The sequence below is a fragment of the Cetorhinus maximus genome, chromosome 12 (genome assembly GCF_964194155.1).
Source record: "Cetorhinus maximus chromosome 12, sCetMax3.hap1.1, whole genome shotgun sequence".
Taxonomy (NCBI): Eukaryota; Metazoa; Chordata; class Chondrichthyes; order Lamniformes; family Cetorhinidae; genus Cetorhinus; species Cetorhinus maximus.
In genome coordinates, this window is record NC_135890.1 from 64,726,143 (window position 1) to 64,744,147 (window position 18,005).

Sequence of the window (18,005 nt, forward strand, 5' to 3'; positions counted from 1 at the left end):
GGCACTCAGAGACAGACATGGACCCTGGGGATGGGAAAGAGGAGGTCAGGGAGGCCAATGTGGATGAGGGTGGAATTCTTGGGAAGATAGGGAATGTGCGCGTTCACCCGGACATCCTGGCAAGAAAAGGGTTCCGGTTTGTAAGTGATGGTGGGGAGGTGGAAAGTGATGTTGGGGGGGTCAGGAAAGGACATGGGCGATTGGGGGATGGGAAAGGACAGGGGAGCTTATGAGAAATGTGACTACGGCCATGTTTTTCAAATGGAAAATGAAGTGGAGAGTGGAGCCTCCTGTTAGATGGGCACAGGTGCTGCGTGGGAGTGTGATCAGTGGGTGCAGGGAGATGCAGGTCAGCTCAGATGGACAACTGAAAGAGATCCCCAGGCAGGCAGCATTGAAAATGCTCAGGATAAGTGAGATGAGTGTGATTGAAGAAGACTCCGCGTGCAAGGGAGAGTGTTTGCATGAGGCTCCGAAAGGCTCTGACACACACACACACACACACACACACATGCATGCATGCACATACTTCTCCCTCCGGAATCACTCATTGGTCCGGCTGTGTGCAGCTGAACTGCAACTGTAGGGGGGCATGCAGAGGGAGGATTCATGAAGCCTGTAAATGAAGCTGAAAGACAATATTACGCATTATTCACTGAAAGTGAATATATTTTCAGATTATAAAGTGACAAAATGTATTAACTTTTCTAAGCCTACCTCTTCTTCTAGGTGCCGCCCTGACATCCGCAGCAGAGGTGAAGACAGCCTGTGCAATAGTTCACCCTGTTGCCTTTGATGACTTCGGCGTGAGTCCTCTGGAGAGCCGAGGCCTTGAGGGCCCTGGCTTGCTTTGGATATCCTCCTGTGGGCCAGCTGATCTCTCTGCAATGACAAAAGACGAGGTTGAGGATATCACAGGCAAAGGGGACTGGGAGGGAGAGGACAGCCTCTGAGATTCCTAAGTGGATGACCCAGCAGTATCCAGCTGCTGCTCCTCCTCCCTTTGGGTGCCTGAGGGCCCCAGCCTGACTCCTTGAGGGGAAGGAGCACCTGGATGGATGTCGAAGTGCCCTGTTTCCCTCTTGCGTTGCCACTGCAGGAACTCACCCATGGCTCCCACAATGGAGCGCAGGGCTGTGTGCATCTCCACATTCTGCTGGACCAGGGTCGCCATTGTGTCTGCCATCCTTCCCATGGAGACCTCCATATGCACATGTGGGCACCACTTCATCAGAGAGTAGGCGAACGCACTCCTCCAACTCATGTGCCACTCTGCTGAGGATTTCCAACAACTCTGCGTGATGTTCCCCTGCCTTCTGCTGACTCTCCACCATGAGTAGGAAGGCCGAATCCAGAGGCTTGTCATCTGATCTGGACCTCACAGATGCCTCTTCCCCAGCAGTCCTCGAAGTGCTGGGGAGCTTGGCTGAAACTGCCTCCTCCTGCTGTGGACACATGTCCGTGTGGTGACCACCAGATTGTGAACCCGAGCCTGCTCTATTTCTATGTCCTGCCGAGGTGTGTGTCTCTGCGCTGGTGGAGGGTGTGGGTAAGCGCTGTGGCAGGTCTGCCAGGCTACTTATTTCCAGTTCTTCAATGGAGGAGAAGTCCTCTTGGTTAGAGATGAAGACATGAATGGAGTTGAGGGACTGGCTGGCTGAGGGCATCGGGCACTTGGCAGAGCTCCTTGTGAACCAAAGTAGAGATAATTAGTGCTTTGCAGCAGAGTCAAAAGTAGGAGAGAGAGCACTCACATTTCCATTGAGAGAGGGATGATGTGCAGGATCCTCATGTGGGTGTTCACCACCAACCTCACTGTCACCACAGGCACCATCCACATCCTTACTAGTCAATGCGATGGCCGCTCCTCAAAGTGAGTGAGGGGTCTAACGTGGGCCACTCCACCCCTGGTCTGGGGCCTCTCCCTGCTGGTGAGCCAGCTTCTTCTGTATGAAAAGAATGCGAACAGGACACATGGCACTGCGTGGAATGTTTGTACAGTGAGCGGTGTCATGGAAAGGATGAGGACGCAATCTTGAGGGGGTATGAGCCTGATGGAGATGTGAGGGTGTCTGTGAGAGTTATTGGTGTTGTCCCTTGAGGTGTGAGATCCCTGTGTGATAGGTTTATGAGTGTGTGAATTGAGAGTGATGAGAAGAGTGACTTACCCTAGCAGAACGGATGAGACCATTTATTCCTGCACTGAATGGCCGACCTCCTCTGTGCTCCAGTGGTGCTCACCGCTACTACCACCGATTGGTGACTCTGGTGGACCTCCTGCAGCCAGAGCTGGGTAGAGGACATTGAGGCAGCCTTCCACTGGGTTCAGCAGGCGCCCCAGAGAGGTGTCACTAAATTTGGGGGCTGCCATCTTCTTTGCTTTCGGGGCCACCTGTCGCCTGGAGCAGTCCTGGCCTGTAGATATGAAGTAGGCTGCACTCTGGTGCATTTTAAACACGGCGCCTGGAGCGAGGCAGCACTGACATGTTGGCATGGCAGGCAAATCCGAGCTCACCCACCAGCGATCTGGCATGTTTCCCGTGAATGCATTATTAAAAAGGTGGGGCGTGCCAGGAATAGGACGATATGGCGTGAAAAGCCGCCATTGTGGCCGGCGGGTAAAAAGTCCCAACCTGTGTAAATCTGAGACAATCCCGCCCAACATATCCTTCCTGAAGCATGGTCCCCAAACTCAACACAATACTCCAGATGGCTCTGGCTAAGGTCCACATCTTCCGGTCTCTGGATTGTCGGAGACTGGATTTACCCAAGGTATGCGTTTGGGAATCCTTAGAAGTCTTGACATACTGACTCCATGGGAATTGCCTGGAAGGTTGAACTTCTAATGGGAAATTCTCCTGTTCTCTGGGGCCCTCCGAGAAAGTGTCCAACTCAGTTAGAGTTGATGACTCCATACAGTTCTGACTTACTTATATGAAGGAAATGTTAGAAGAAAAAACCTTAGTTTAACTCCTGATTAACTATACAACTGACACCCCCACCAAACCCCCAACTCCCCCTCGACCCAAGCTGACCTGGCCTCACCACCTGACTCTCCCTCGATTCAAGCTGACCAGGTCTCACCACCTGACTGACCCCGATCCCACCACCCCCACCGATCCCCCTGTCCCAACCTCACCGCCCAACAAACTCCCCCTCCCGACACCCAACTCTCCCGACCCAGCCTGACCCGAACTCACCATCCTACCCACCTGTCAACCCACTCCCCTGCCATCCTATCATCCCACCCACCTGCCACCCCACCCATCTGCCACCCTACCCATCTAACACCCTACCCACCTGACAACTTACCCACCTGACACCCTATCGCTCTACCCACATAATACCCTGACACTCTACCCATCTGACACCTTACCCACCTGACACCCTATTGCCCTACCCACCTAACACCCTGACACCCTACCCACATGACACCCTACCCACCTTACACCCTACCCACCTGACACCTTACCCACCTGACACCCTATCACCCTACCCACCTGACACCCTGACACCTTACACACCTGACACCCTATCGCCCTACCTACCTGACAATCTGATACCTTGACCACTTAACACCCTACCCACCTAACACCCTATCCACCTACCCACCTGACACCCTATCACCCTACTCACCTGCCACCCTACCCACCCTACCATCCTACCCACCTGTTACCTGAAATCGTGAAACAAGTGGAAATGGGAATTTGTGAAACGTCAACTTTCAGCAAGAACATGGCGGACACCGTGGTAAAAGAAAATTCGAGTCCACTTTAGGAATGAACGGAGTGCACATTCCCTGCAGAAGGAACGTGACAAACCCACCATGTCAAAAAAAAAGCAGATGAATTGTTAATAAAGAGAAATGTATCTTGAAGGAGCTCAAAAAGCAAATCAAATGGACATAGCCAAGCACCAGAAACACGGAGAATAGCCCTGCCCATAGTATGATGTACAGAGTCACATGGCAATAGACTCAGAAAGAACAATCTAGAAATAACACTCTGGAACCAGCCTGCATGGAGGCAACAGCACCATGCGTGACAGTAACCCAGGATCTATAAATAGTTAAAAATTAACAATAAATGGTTCATGTTTAAATATACAAATCTCAAGATCTCATCATTGAGACATCTAAAGAACCCATGTTCCAGCACACACTAGCCTGACTTGGAACTATATCACTGTTCCTTCACTGTCACTGGGTCAAAATCCTGGAACTCCCTTCCTAACAGCACTGGGTGTACTAACACCACATGGATTGCAATGGTTCGAGAAGACAGCTCACCACCACCTTCTCAAGGGTAACAAATGCTGGTCTTGGCAGTAATGCTCATATCCCATGAACGAATATAAAAATCTGCCAGTTTCTCACACTGATTTAATCTATGAACGTCTCTATGGTGACTTATATTTTTGCGTTATGGTCAGTGAAGGAGGGAAGGTAAGGTGACAAGAATATAAAGAATTAAAACAAGGAGTCAACCATACAGCCCTTCATGTCTGCCCCACCATTTAATACGATCATGGCTAATCTGATCTTGGCTTCAACTTCACTTTCCTGCCTGCTCCCCATAACCCTTGATTCCTCTATAGTTCAATAATCTGCCTAACTCAGCCTTGAATATATTTAATGACTTAGCCTCCATTGCTCTCTAGGGAAGAGAATTCTAAAGATTAACAACCCTATAAGAGAAGAAATCCTCAACTCTGTCTTAAATGGGTCACCCCTTATTTTGAAACTGTGCTGCCTAGTTCTAGATTCCCACATGACGGGAAACATTGTCTCAGCATCTACCTTATCAAACACCCTCAGAAACCTATCTGGTTCAATAAGATCACCTCTCGTTCTTCTAAACTCCAATGCGTATAGGCCTAACCTGCTTAACCTTTCAGGCCTTTCTGGAAAGAGATGATTAGTCTCTTAGTGCCTTAGAACAGTTGACTAAAGATTACTTGAAGGTTGAAGCAGAGAAAATGGGGGTCAGCTTAAAATCAGGAGCTAAGAAGGTGGAGATCATTGAAGTATTGGCTCAATGACTTGAAACTTGAATAAGAAAAGAATGTTTATGCTGGTACTCAATGTGAACTAGCAAGACTTCAATTACAAAAAGGAAAGTTAGAATTCAAAAGAGAAAGGCGAAAGAAAACTCAGAAAGGGACATTTTAAAACTTGAATTTGAAAGAGAAAGGGAAAGATTAGAAAGGGAGAAATTTGAATTAGAAAGAGAAAAGCTCAAAGTACATGCGTTGAGGGGGAAAGGTGAGGATGACCAAGAACAAACTCCTCATAGGTTTGATTTGGTGAAGAATATTTGTTTGGTATCTAAATTTAGCGAGGAGGGAGAAGAAATGTCTCATTTGAGAAAATTGCCACAAATCTGAATTGTCCTTAAAATCTTGGACTATGCCCCTATGGAGTGTTTTCATAGGAAAAGCTTTGGAAGTGTACTCATCTCTTTCAGAAATATACTCAGGTGACTGACAGAGTAAAGACTACTGTTCTCAATGGCAATGAGTTGGTACCAAAGACCTACAGGCAGAAATTCAGAAATTTGAAAAGGAAACAGGGTCAGACCTATGTGGAATTTCCAGAGAGACAGAAGTGGGATGATGTTTAATGTAGGTGACGGAGTTCGCCTGCTGACTGGAGATCCCCCATGTTGCCTCTTTTTGGAATGGCCTGCCACATTAAGTGCCAATCAAGCACTTAACTGGGCAGCAGTTGGCCTTCTCCAGGATCAAAGACCCTGTAGGACTGGAGGTCCCACCTGCCAAGAGCTGTCGGCCAATCAGAGGCCAGCAGCTCTTCATTTCTCAGGAGTTATCAATGGGGGAGGCAGTGGTTGCTGCCAGTATTACACCCACCTAGGATCGAGGGTCATCAAGGACTCAGGCACGGGTAAGTGATGGCAGTAGGGGCTCATCTGGTTTGCGGGGTGAGGGTCAGCAACAAGGGCAGGGGTTTGGCTCTCAGCAGGCACCCAACCTCCACCATCATTATGCTAAGTCCCTCGATCAGGTACTGAGTGCCTGACAACAAATTTGGTCATCCGCATCTTTCCTTGCCATCATCTTGCACTCCATGACCTAGTGCCCAGGTTCACAGAGCACACTGGAAAAGCTAAGGAGGTGACCAGACGCGGCCTTCTCCAACCCTAGTGGGCCCATTGAGTGAGCAATACTATAGATGAGACCTGACAGGACAACAGGAATTGAAAGGATGACCAACAGCAGACAGTCAAATATTTCAGTCATAGAGTTATACAGCACAGAAACAGGCCCTTCAGCTCATCGTGTCCATGCTGGCCATTAAGCACCTATCTATTCTAATCCCATTTTCCAGCACTTGGCCCGTAGCCTGTATGCTATGGCATTTCAAGTGCTCATCTAACTATTTAATGTTGTGAGGGTTCCTGCCTCTACCATTCCATCAGGCAGTGGGTTCCAGATTCCAACCACCTTCTGGGTGAAAAAATGTTTCCTCAAATCCTCTTTAAACCTCTTGCCCCCTACCTTAAATCTATGCCCCCTGGTCATTGACACCTCCACTAAGGGGAAAAGTTTCTTCCTATCTACCCTATCTATGCCCCTCATAATTTTGTATACCTCTATCAGTTCTCCCCTCAACCTTCTCTGCTCCAAGGAAAACAACTCTAGCCTATCCAGTCTTTCCTCCTAGCTGAAACGCTCCAGCCCAAGCAACATCCTGGTGAATCTCCTCTGCACCCTCTCCAGTACAATCACATCCCTCCTATAGTGTGGCGACTAGAACTGTACACAGTGCTCCAGCTGTGGCCTAACTAGCCATTTATACAGCTCCAACATAATCTGCCTGCTCTTATATTCTATGCCCCAGCTAATAAAGGCAAGTATCCCATATGCCTTCTTAACCACCTTATCTAACTGTGCTGCTGCCTTCAGGGATCTATAGACATTGCACCAAGGTTCCTCTGATCCTCTGTACTTTTTAGGGTCCTACCATTTGTTGTGTATTCCCTTGCCATGTTAGTTCTCCCAAAATGCATCACCTCACACTTCTCACGATTAAATTCAATTTGCCACTGCTCTGCCCATCTTACCAGCCCATCTATAACATCCTGTAATCTAAGGCTTTCCTCTTCACTATTTATGACACCACCAATTTTCATGTCACCTGTGAACTTACTGATCATACCTCCTATGTTCAAGTTTAAATCATTAACTTACAGTACAAATGATCCCAGCACCAATCTCTGTGGTACACCACTCGTCACAGCCTTCCAATCACAAAAACAACCTTTGACCACCACCTTCTGCCTCCTGCCACTAAACCAATTCTGGATTCAATTTGTCAAATTGCCCTGGATCCCATGGGCTCTTACCTTCTTGACCATTCTCCCATGCAGGATCTTGTCAAAAGCCTTACTGAAGTCCATGTAGACTACATCAACTATACTACCCTCATCTACATGACTAGTCACCTCCTCAAAAGATGCAATCAAATTTGTTAGACATGATCTCCCCCTGACAAAGCAATGCTGACTATCCCTGATTAATCCCTGCCTCTCCAAGTGGAGATTAATCCTGTCACTCAGAATTTTTTCCAATAGTTTCCCTACCACTGATGTTAGACTTACTGGCCTGTAGTTACCTGGTTTATCCCTACTACCTTTCTTGAATAATGGTACCACATTCGTTGTCCTCCAGTCCTCTGGCACCTCTCCTGTGGCCAGAGAGGATTTGAAAATTAGTGTCAGAGCCCCTGCAATCTCCTCCCTTGCCTCACATAGCAGCCTGGGATACATCTCATCTGGGCCTGGAGGTTTACCACTTTTAAGCCCGCTAAATACCTTCTCCTGTTCAATGCTAATTTGTTCAAATATATCACAGCTCCTCTCCCTGATTTCTACACCTACATCGTCCTTCTCCATTGTGAACACAGATGCCTAACATTTATTGGGTGGTACAACAGAAGCAAGCCATCATATGTACAAAATCTAAATATCCATATTTATGCTCTTCTTAACACCTCGTACGTGTGTTCCTATGTGGTGCTTCCCCTGTACTTGCAGCTGCCCCATGGTCTGGGATGACCTTTGCCATCATCCTCTGGCCACCTGAGCCTGGAGAGCCCTGAAATGATGAGAGGCTCCTGCACAGATGCCGAAACCTCCTTTGTTGTTGAGGTTACTGGAGGCGCTGGCTTCATTATCAGAGGATTTGAGGAGCCGCTATCCACAGAGGAAGTGCCCTGAGAGGAACCGCCACAAGCAGGAGCTAGCTGTCCAGTGGTAGACACATTAGCATTATGCCTCATGTATAGGCTCATGTATATCATATATATGCTGTAGATGCACCCTTGTGCCCCTGAACTCGCTCTCTCACTCTGCAGTGAAGACACTGCTGTTTTTCCATGAGCAATCACACAGCCACTCTTGAAAACCAGCCAATTCAAAGGCTTACTTCTCTAATAAGGGTCAGGATATGTAGGTCTGGGATTCCTCCACCCCTTTCCATGCGGTTGTGCAGCCATTTCTCCAGCAAACACAAAGAAGAATTTCCCCACAAAGACCAGCACAAAACCTATGCTGGTGACAGCCCATTGGTTCATGATAAGGGTACACGAATACCTCCTCCATACTCCCGCTCTTGAGGGACCATGTGTGGATCACTAATGGCAGACAGGCCCCTAATGGGACCTGCTGCTTCCTGACCTCCTTCCAGCTGACTGGGTGGTCCCTCCTTCCCCACCTACTTCACTGCCTCATGTGGCCACATGCAAACGCCAAAGAGGAAAGCAGTATGGAGGGCTCACCTTGGCAGTGTGAAGGAAGTCATTGACGTGCTTGTGGTACTCACTCAAATTTGGAGCGTTACCCAACAACTGCTGATCTCCTCTGCAATCTCTGTCCAAGCTTGTTTGGTCAGGTGGACCAGTCTCTTCTTCCCAGGAAGAGCACATCCTGTCTTCATCTTGCAGCCTGGAAGAGGAGAACCTGCAGGGAGGCATCACTGAACTGTGAGATCACTCAGGTTCTTCCTTCTGCCATGGTCACTACAGGCTCCCTCCCGTTCAGCACCTTGGTTGTCAGTTTCAGGCAGGCAGCAGGAGGGATATTCAGGCCAGCCAATAAGAGGGGCCTACTCCTAATTCATCTGTGTACTCTTATGGGCTTTCAGGCCAGTCAGACACTCCTTTACACTAGACAACTGTGAATGCAGAGCTGGCTGCCTGTTAAATATGGTGCCAACATGTTGTGGAGTCAGCTGGGTGCCGTTGCTGGGATTTGTGGCCTTGCGATAAAATTCAGTTTGAGTTAATACTTCAGATTGTTGACCTAACTGACTTGAAACATTAACTCTGTTTTTCTCGCCACAGATGCTGCCTGACCTGCTGAGAATTTCCAGCATTTTCTGTTTTTATTTCAGATTTCCAGAATCTGCAGTATTTTCCTTTTGTAATGGAAAAGGCTTACATTTCTACAGCACCTTTTAATGACCTCAGAATGTCCTGAAGTGTTTTACAATCTATTCAGTATTTTTGAAGTACAGCTGGGATGCAGGAATACGCAGTAGCAGCTTTACACATAAGCAAGGCCTAACAAACAACACTGACCAATCTGTTTTTAGCAATGGTAATTGGCCAGGACAGTGGGATAACTCCCTTGCTCTTCTTTGAGATACTGCCATGGGATATTTCACATCCATCTGAAATAGCAAGCAGGGCCTCAGTTTAATATCTCATCCAAAGAACAGCACTTCCTCAGGACTGCACTGGAATGTTAGATTTGTTATGTGCTCACTTTACTGGAACGGGACTTAAACCTTCTGACTCCGAAGTGAGATTACTACCAACTGAACCACAGCTGACGCTGACACTGATTTGGAATACTGGATTATATGAAATAATGGCCTGCATGTCTAGGGGAGCTGGAAATTGTGCTTCATTTGTTCAGAGCCTTGGTCAGGCTCCATCTGGGATACTGCAATCAGTTTTAGGCACCGCATCTCAGGAAAGAAACAGGGTTAGAAATTTGTCACAAAATATTATACTTAGTGCCTGATCAGTCCTTAATCCATTCTTGCCATTCTGCACCATCACCTGAGATGAACTTCTACTCAAAGAGTTAATTTATGAAGGTGGTTGTATTGTTTAGACTTGTATTCCATTGAGGGGTGATGAAACTGAGGTGTTTAACATGACAAAAGGATTTGAAAAGATAAATACAGAGAAACCATTTCATCTGGTGGAGGCATCCAGAACAAGAGGGCAAATTAAATTAGAGCTAGAAAAACTCAGCAGGTCTGACAGCATCTCCGGAGAGGGATACAGTTGACTTTTTGAGTCCGTATGACCCTTCCTCAGAACTAAGACATATATAAATGAGATGAAATATAAGCTGGTAGAAGTGGGTGGGACAGTAGAGCTCGATAGGGGGCCAGTGATAGGTGGAGGCCAAGAAGAGACTGCCAAAGATGTCATAGACGAAAGGACAAAGGGGCGTTGATGGTGGTGATATTATCTAAAGGATGTGCTAATGGGGACATTAAGGGAAGCAAGCTAGTGGCAGATGGCCCTACTGTGGGTGGGATGGGGGGAAGGGATTGAAATGGGCTAAAAGGTGGAGATGAAACAATAGATCAAAATAAATTTAAAAATAGGAGGGAAAAGAAAAAAATATAGTGTAAAAAAATTATAAATTATTGGAAAAAGGGGGATCGGGGTGGGGGATGGAGGAAAGAGTTCATGATCTGAAATTGTTGAACTCAATATTAAGTCCGGAAGGCTACAAAGTGCCTAGTCAGAAGATGAGGTGCTGTTCCTCCAGTTGAGCTTCACTGGAACATTGCAGCAGGCCAAGGACGGACATGTGGGCATGAGAGCAGGGTGGTGTGTTGAAATGGCAAGCGACAGGGAGGTCTGGGTCATGCTTGCGGACAGACCAAAGGTGTTCCACAAAGCGGTCACCCAGTTTTTTTTGCACTATTTTTTTTCTTTTCCCTCCTATTTTTAAATTTATTTCAATCTATTGTTTCATCTCCACCTTTTAGCCCATTTCGATCCCTTCTCCCCACCCCACCCGCACTGGGGCCATCTGCCACTAGCTTGATTCCCTTAATGTCCCCATTAGCACATCCTTCAGATAATATCACCACCGTCAACACCCCTTTGTCCTTTTGTCTATGACATCTTTGGCAGTCTCTTCTTGGTCTCCACCTATCACTGGCCCCCTATCGAGCTCTCCTGTCCCACCCACTTCTATCAGCTTATATTTCATCTCATTTGTATATGTTTTAGTTCTGATGAAGGATCATACAGACTCAAAACATCAACTGTATCCCTCTCTACAGATGCTGTCAGACCTGCTGAGTTTTTCCAGCTATTTTTGTTTTTGTTCTAGATTTCCAGCATCCGCTGTATTTTGCTTTTAAATTAGAGCTAGGCTGTTCTGGAGCGAAAACAGGAAGAACTTTTTCAAACAAAGGATAGTGAAATCTGGAACATTCTCCACAAAAGGCTCTGGCTGCTGGGGGACAACTGAGCTTTCAAGTCTGAGCTTCATTGATTTTTGTTGGGTAAAGGGTTTCTGGGGAAATGGAGCAAAGGTGAGTAAATGAAGTTAAGATGCAGATCAGCCATAATCTAATCGACTGGCAGAACAAGCTGTAGAGGCTGAACAGCCTCCTCCTGTTCCATTCAGTGTTCCACACAATGACAGAGGACCCCTAGTGAATGCATTAATGCGTTAAGTTGAGAAAGCTTGAATTCACAAAGCATTTGACATGTAGGTTGTAAATGTTATAGCTGTTAAAAGCTTAAAACAAGGTCGCATTTCCCGATATGTGATGATTGGACACATTTCCTTCCAGTCGGCTGCAGATTCTCCATTGTTGCACATCGTGATAAGGCTGTTTGCTTTGAAGCAGACTGATGGTATCAGCTGGAGAGTCGGAGTGATCATTACCATCGCCTGATTGACTCAGTGAAGCACAGCCATCAGTGAAAATTTTTAACAACCCCAAACACTCCAGGCAGATGTCAGTGATTCTTGCAGCAGCAGGTTTGAATACTCACAATAAATGCTTAGCTCAGCAGATAAGAATTCGGGGCCAATCTGCTTGTTTTAAGCCTTGAATAACAGCACTTAGTAAAGTGCGGTTTCTTTTGATTCTTATCTCAGTACTAAACTCCCTGGGGCCAATGCCCATTGAGACTCTGATCAGCAGGGGTAAGGTGAGGTGAGTGCAGGATGGGGCCAGCACTCACTCCTCAGGCTCATATTTGGCTGGGGTAGCAGATCACAGACAACACTTAGTAAATCAGCAAATATATTAATATCTACCCCTTTAGAGAAAAAAAAAGTTGTTCCTTTCCAATTGATTTTGGTGTTCTACTTTTCTTTGACAGATTCACACCTTTGACCAGAGTTGGCAAACTGAGATTGGAGATATCATGAGGTATTAGATGGTCCAAAAGCAGGACCATCCCTCTTCACACACTCAGGGCTCACATTAACCCTTTCCCTGCAGTACTGACTGATTGCTTTCCTCCCTATAGATATCCACCTATGATCAGCTGAAGACTGTTGCTGGGGTCTGCAGTCTTCAAATACCTTCTTCAAATGATCTTCCTTCATGTATCGCTGTAAAGGCTTGCCCTGTCCTGACATTACACAATTTACTGAGTTTCAGTAGCTTATTGGGGAGAAAGTTTCCAGGTATCCATGATGAAGAATTGCTTCCTGGCATCAACCTTTAACAGGCAAATTTATTTTATTCATTCATGGATGTGAACGTCACTGGCATTTATTGCCCACTCCAAATTTCCCTTGAGAAGGTGGTGGTGTTTCTTGGACCACTGCAAGTGCGATATCAATATGGACATTCCATGTAATCATAGATTGGTTACAGCACAGAAAGAGGCCATTTGGCGTGACATGTCTGTGCAAGTGCTGCAAGTGCAGCTCACCTAGTCACATTGCCCCACCACTTCCCCACTGCCCTGCAATTTTTTTCTTTTCAGCTAATTGTAATTCTCTTTTGAAAGCCTTGATTGAACCTGCATCCACCACACTCTCAGGCAGTGCATTCCAGATCCTAACCACTTGCTGTGTAAAAAGGTTTTTCCACATGCTGCCATTTGCTTCTTTTGCGAGTCACCTTCAATCGGTGATCTCTGGTTCTTAATTCTTCCACCAAAGGCAACAATTTCTCTAATCTGTCCGGAACACTCATGATTTTGAACACCCCAAACAAATCCTTTAATCACAGAATTTTTACTGCACAGAAGGAGGCCATTCGGCCTATCATGTCTGTGCCAGCTCTCTGTGGGATTAATTTACCTATGCCACTCCCCTGTCCTCCCCACTCCTCCTGGCCCTTCACATTCATCCTTTTCAGAAAACAATCCAATTCCCTTTTGAAAGCCTCAATTGACTCTGCTTCCACCACACTCTCAGGCAGAACATTCAGGATCCTAACCACTCGCTGTGTGAAAAAGTTTTTCCTCATGTTGCCATTGCTTCTTTTGCCAATCACCTTAAATCTGTGCCCTCTTGTTCTCAATCCTTCCACCAATGGAAGCATTTTTCCCTATCTATTCTGTCCACACCCCTCATGATTTTGAACACCTCCTAACAAATCTCCTCTCAGCCTTCTCTTCTCCAAGGGAAACAGTCCCAACTTCTCCAATCTATCTATGTAACTGAAGTTCCTCATCCCTGGAACCATTCTTGTGAACCCTTTCTGCACTCTCTCTAATGTCTTCACATCCTTCCTAAAGTTTGATGTTCAGGGCTGGACACAATACTTCAGTCAAGGCCAAACTTGTGTTCTTACAGGTTTTTCCTTACTTCTCTGATTTTGTACAATGTAGCCCTATTTATAAAGTCCAGAAAGCTTTAATAACCACTTCTCAATCTGTCCTATAACCTTCAATGATTTGTGTGCACAAAATTCCAGATCTTTGTGTTCCTGCATCTGCTTTAGAATTGTACTCTTTATTTTATATTGCCTCTCCTTGTTCTTCCTTCCAAAATGAATCACTTCACACTTCCTCTCATTAAATCTCATCTGCCACTTGTGGAATCTGCCATTCCACCGACCTGCCCGCTCATTCCATCAGCTTCTCTGTGACCTTTTGAAGTTTAACACTATCCCCCTCACAGTTCAAAATACTTCCAAGTTTGTGTCATCCGCATTGATTGCAACTGGCTTGTGAGGCCATTTCAGGAGGCAGTTAAGAGTCAACCAGGTTATTGTGTATATGGAGTCACCTGTAGGTCAAACTGGTTAAGGACAACAGATTTCCTTTCCTGGAGGACATAAGTGAATCAGATGGGTTTTTACTTGAATAGTACTGTATCATGGTCATTATTGCTAACACTAGCTTTTTTATTCCAGATTTAAATTAAATAAAATTAAATTGGATTAAAATATTGTGGAACATGTAATGAAGATGAGGGGGGGATTGAGGTGGTTATGCCCATAGCAAGGGCTCATTTGGAGAAGGTACAGGGAAACCAGAGAGCCCAGTACATTAGAAACTCCAAGCAGGAAGGTCCAACCAGGCATTATGACCCTAGTATCCACACCTGAAAATAAGCTGTTTGCATGGTGGCAGGGATCTCATGAGGTTGTAAGGGTGGGGAAATCCGTGAGTATAAGGTAAGAAAATCTCCAAGAAGGAAGCCTGAGTACGTCTATCATGTGAATGTCCTAAAGCCATAGTGAGAATAATGCAGTGTTGAGGGAACCGCTCAGGGTTCCTGACCCCCAAGGTGCAAAGAACATTCACCTTTCTAGTGAACTATCACCACAAGCAGACTCACAATATGTAAGTTAGAGCTAGGATATCTTGACCCGGAAGGACAACTGCTCTGATCTGATGATGCGACCCAGAGTGACAGTAAACATAATACTGCATTGCAGAAATTAAATGGAGAGAGGTTAGCCAGGGGATTAAGAGGATATTGAAGATGGGTGTGATTGAAGTGAATGGAGTGTCCCATTGTTTTAGCTCCAAAACCCAACAGGACATGATGATTCAGTGACAGGGATCCAAATTTGTTACTTATACGATGCCCCAGTTGAATGAATTGATTGAGAAGTTGGGGAAAGCTAATTTTCTCACCACATTGGAACTGACCAAAGGGTACAAGCAGAGAAAGGATTTTCACAGCTCCTGAGGGGCTCTACCTGTACATTATCTTGCAGTTGGATTGTTTGATGCCCCAGCCGCCTTGCAGGGAGTTATGGGCCTGAATCTTCGGCTCGGCGGGCGGGGGTGGGGCCTGCTCACCGAGGTGTAAAATGACGCGCGGTGACATCGGGCGGGTGTCCTGGCGTTGGCTGCGTGCCTGCCAAACCATCAAAGGCCTATTAAGGCCATTTAAATATCAATTAAACCAATAAACTGAGCTGCCTGTCCAACCTTAACGTTGGTGGGCAGGTGAAGAGCCCAGGCGGCCTTCGCATTTTTCATGGAACCTTATCCATGGGCGGGATGAGGTTTCATGAAGGGTTTATAAATTAAATAAATTTTTTCATTAATGTTCATTGACATGTCCCAGCTCATGTGACAGTGTCACATGAGGGGACATGTCTTAAAATGTTTTCTTTTCTTTATTAAAATTTTGGAAACTTAAACTAATCTCCCTGAGGCAGTTCTGTGCCTCAGGGAGATTTCTGTGCTCTTTCATGCGCATGCACAAAGGAGCGCAGGCCCCGACTCAGGGAACCACCCTCCGCTCCCGCTTCTGGGCACACATCACACTGGGCGAGCCTTAATTGGCCCGCCCACATAAAATGGCGGCACGGGCCCTATCTGGGGTGCTGATCGGGTCCGCACCCGCCCCCGCACAATCCCCCCGATGGGGAGAAATTCTCCCCATGGACTCTCTTTTGAGGCCTAATATCTGGAATGTGGTAGCGTATTTAGATGATGTCATTACCTATAATACAGGCTGGGGTTCACATCTTCAAAGTAGAGACTGTATTAAACAACCTGAGGATATTAGCATTCATGTCAAACCTAGAGAAGTGCCACATTAGGTTGTCAAAGAGTTCTAAGTTAAGGGAAGACCAATTTTACTAGGCTGAGCAGTGATTTAGCAAAAGTGGATTGCAAACAGCTAATTGAGGGTAAATTGGTGTCAGAGCAATGGGTAGCATTCAAGAAGGGGGTTGAAGGTGTTCAGAGCAAACCTGTTCTTACAAAAAAAGAGTGGGACAGCCAAATATAGAGCCCCCTGGATGACAAGGTGCATAGGGTAAGATAATGCAAAGGGAAGTGTAGAAGAGAACAAAAAAGAACAGCGGTGAAATTGAAAAAGAAATTAGGAAAGCAAAGAGAGGATATGAAAGTATATTGGCAAGTGTAATCAAGGAAAATTCAGACATGTTTTAAAAGTACATAAAGAGCAAGAGGATAACTAAGGAAAGAGTATGGCCTCATCGGCACCAAAATGGTAACCTACGTGCGGAGTCAGAGGTTGTGGGTAAGGTTCATAATGAATAGTTTGTTGTTGCCTTCACAAAACAGGAGGCTGATGATGATATCATAGTTGAGTGATAGAGTGTGAAATGTTGGCTGGGGTAAACGTTAAGAAAGGAAATATTAATTGGCTTTGATGTCTTTGGAAGTAGATAAATCACCCAGCCCAGATGAAATATGTCCCAGGTTGTTAAAAGAAGCAAGGGAGGAAATTACAGAGGCTCTGACCATCATATTTCAATCCCCCTTGGCCATAGGAGTGGTGCCAGAGGATTGGAGAACTGCCAACATTGGATCATTGTTTAAAAATGGAGGAAGGGATAGTTCAAGCCATTACAGGCCAGTTCGCTTAATTTCAGTTGTCAGCAAATTATTGGAAACAATTCTGAGGGACAGTATAAACCTTAATTTAGAAAGGCATATATTAATCAAGGAAAGTTCAGCATGGATTTGCCAAAGTAAGGTCATGCCTCACTAACTTGATTAAATTTTTTGAGAAGGTGACAAGTAGAGTTGGTGATGAAGGCTGCAGTGCTGTGTGGGTGTGGTCTACGTGGATTTTAGCAAGGCTTTTGATAAGGCCCCACAGGCTACTCAAAAAACCAAAATCCAAGGGAGAATGGCAAATTTAATCCAAAAATTGGCTTAGTGGCAAGAAGCAAAGAATAATGGTCAATGGGTATTTTTATGACTGTAAGGCTGTTACCAGTGGGGCTCCACAGGGCTCAGGATTCAGAACCCTTTTTCTGTGCTTTATATTAATGAGTTAGACTCAAATGTAGGGAGCACGATAAAGAAGCTTTCAGGTAATACAAAAATTGGCCATATGGTTGACAGTGAGGAGGAAAGTTTTATATTGCAGAAATATATAGATGGTCTGGTCAGTTAGCTAGAAAAGTGGAAAACGGAATTCAATCTGGAGAAGCGTGAGGTAATGCATTTTGGGAGGTGCAACAAGGCAAGGTTAAATACACTAAATGTGAGGATACTAAATTGCATAGAGGAACAGGAGGACCTTGGAGTGTATGTCCACAAATACTTAAAGGTAGCAGGGCCTTGGTCAGATCCCATCTGGAGTTCTGCATTCAGTTATGGGTTTTTCTCCATCTGACCCTCCCCCTTTTTCAACAGCATAAAGACCATAACATTTCAGCCTCTCCAGTTCTGAAGAAGAGTCACATTGGACTCAAAACATTAACTCTGTTTCTCTCTTCACAGATGTTGCCAGATCTGCTGAGTTTTTCCGGCACTTTTTGTTTTTATTTTAGAGTCAGCATTTTCTCTGCTTTAGGTGCAGGAGAGGCTGCTTTCTATCACTCTGCTCTGTCTCTCTCTTGCTCAGATTCTTGCTGACTGCCCTGTATCTGAGGGTATGGAATATCTTAGGAAAACCTGCAACTCATTATCACAATGACTTGCTATGGATTTTTCTTTCCTAAAGTCCATCTCCATGGAACCATGAATCATGTGGGCCTTGTATCCAAGTAGAAATGCTAATTGGCTATCCTCTAGATGCCCAAATCCATTC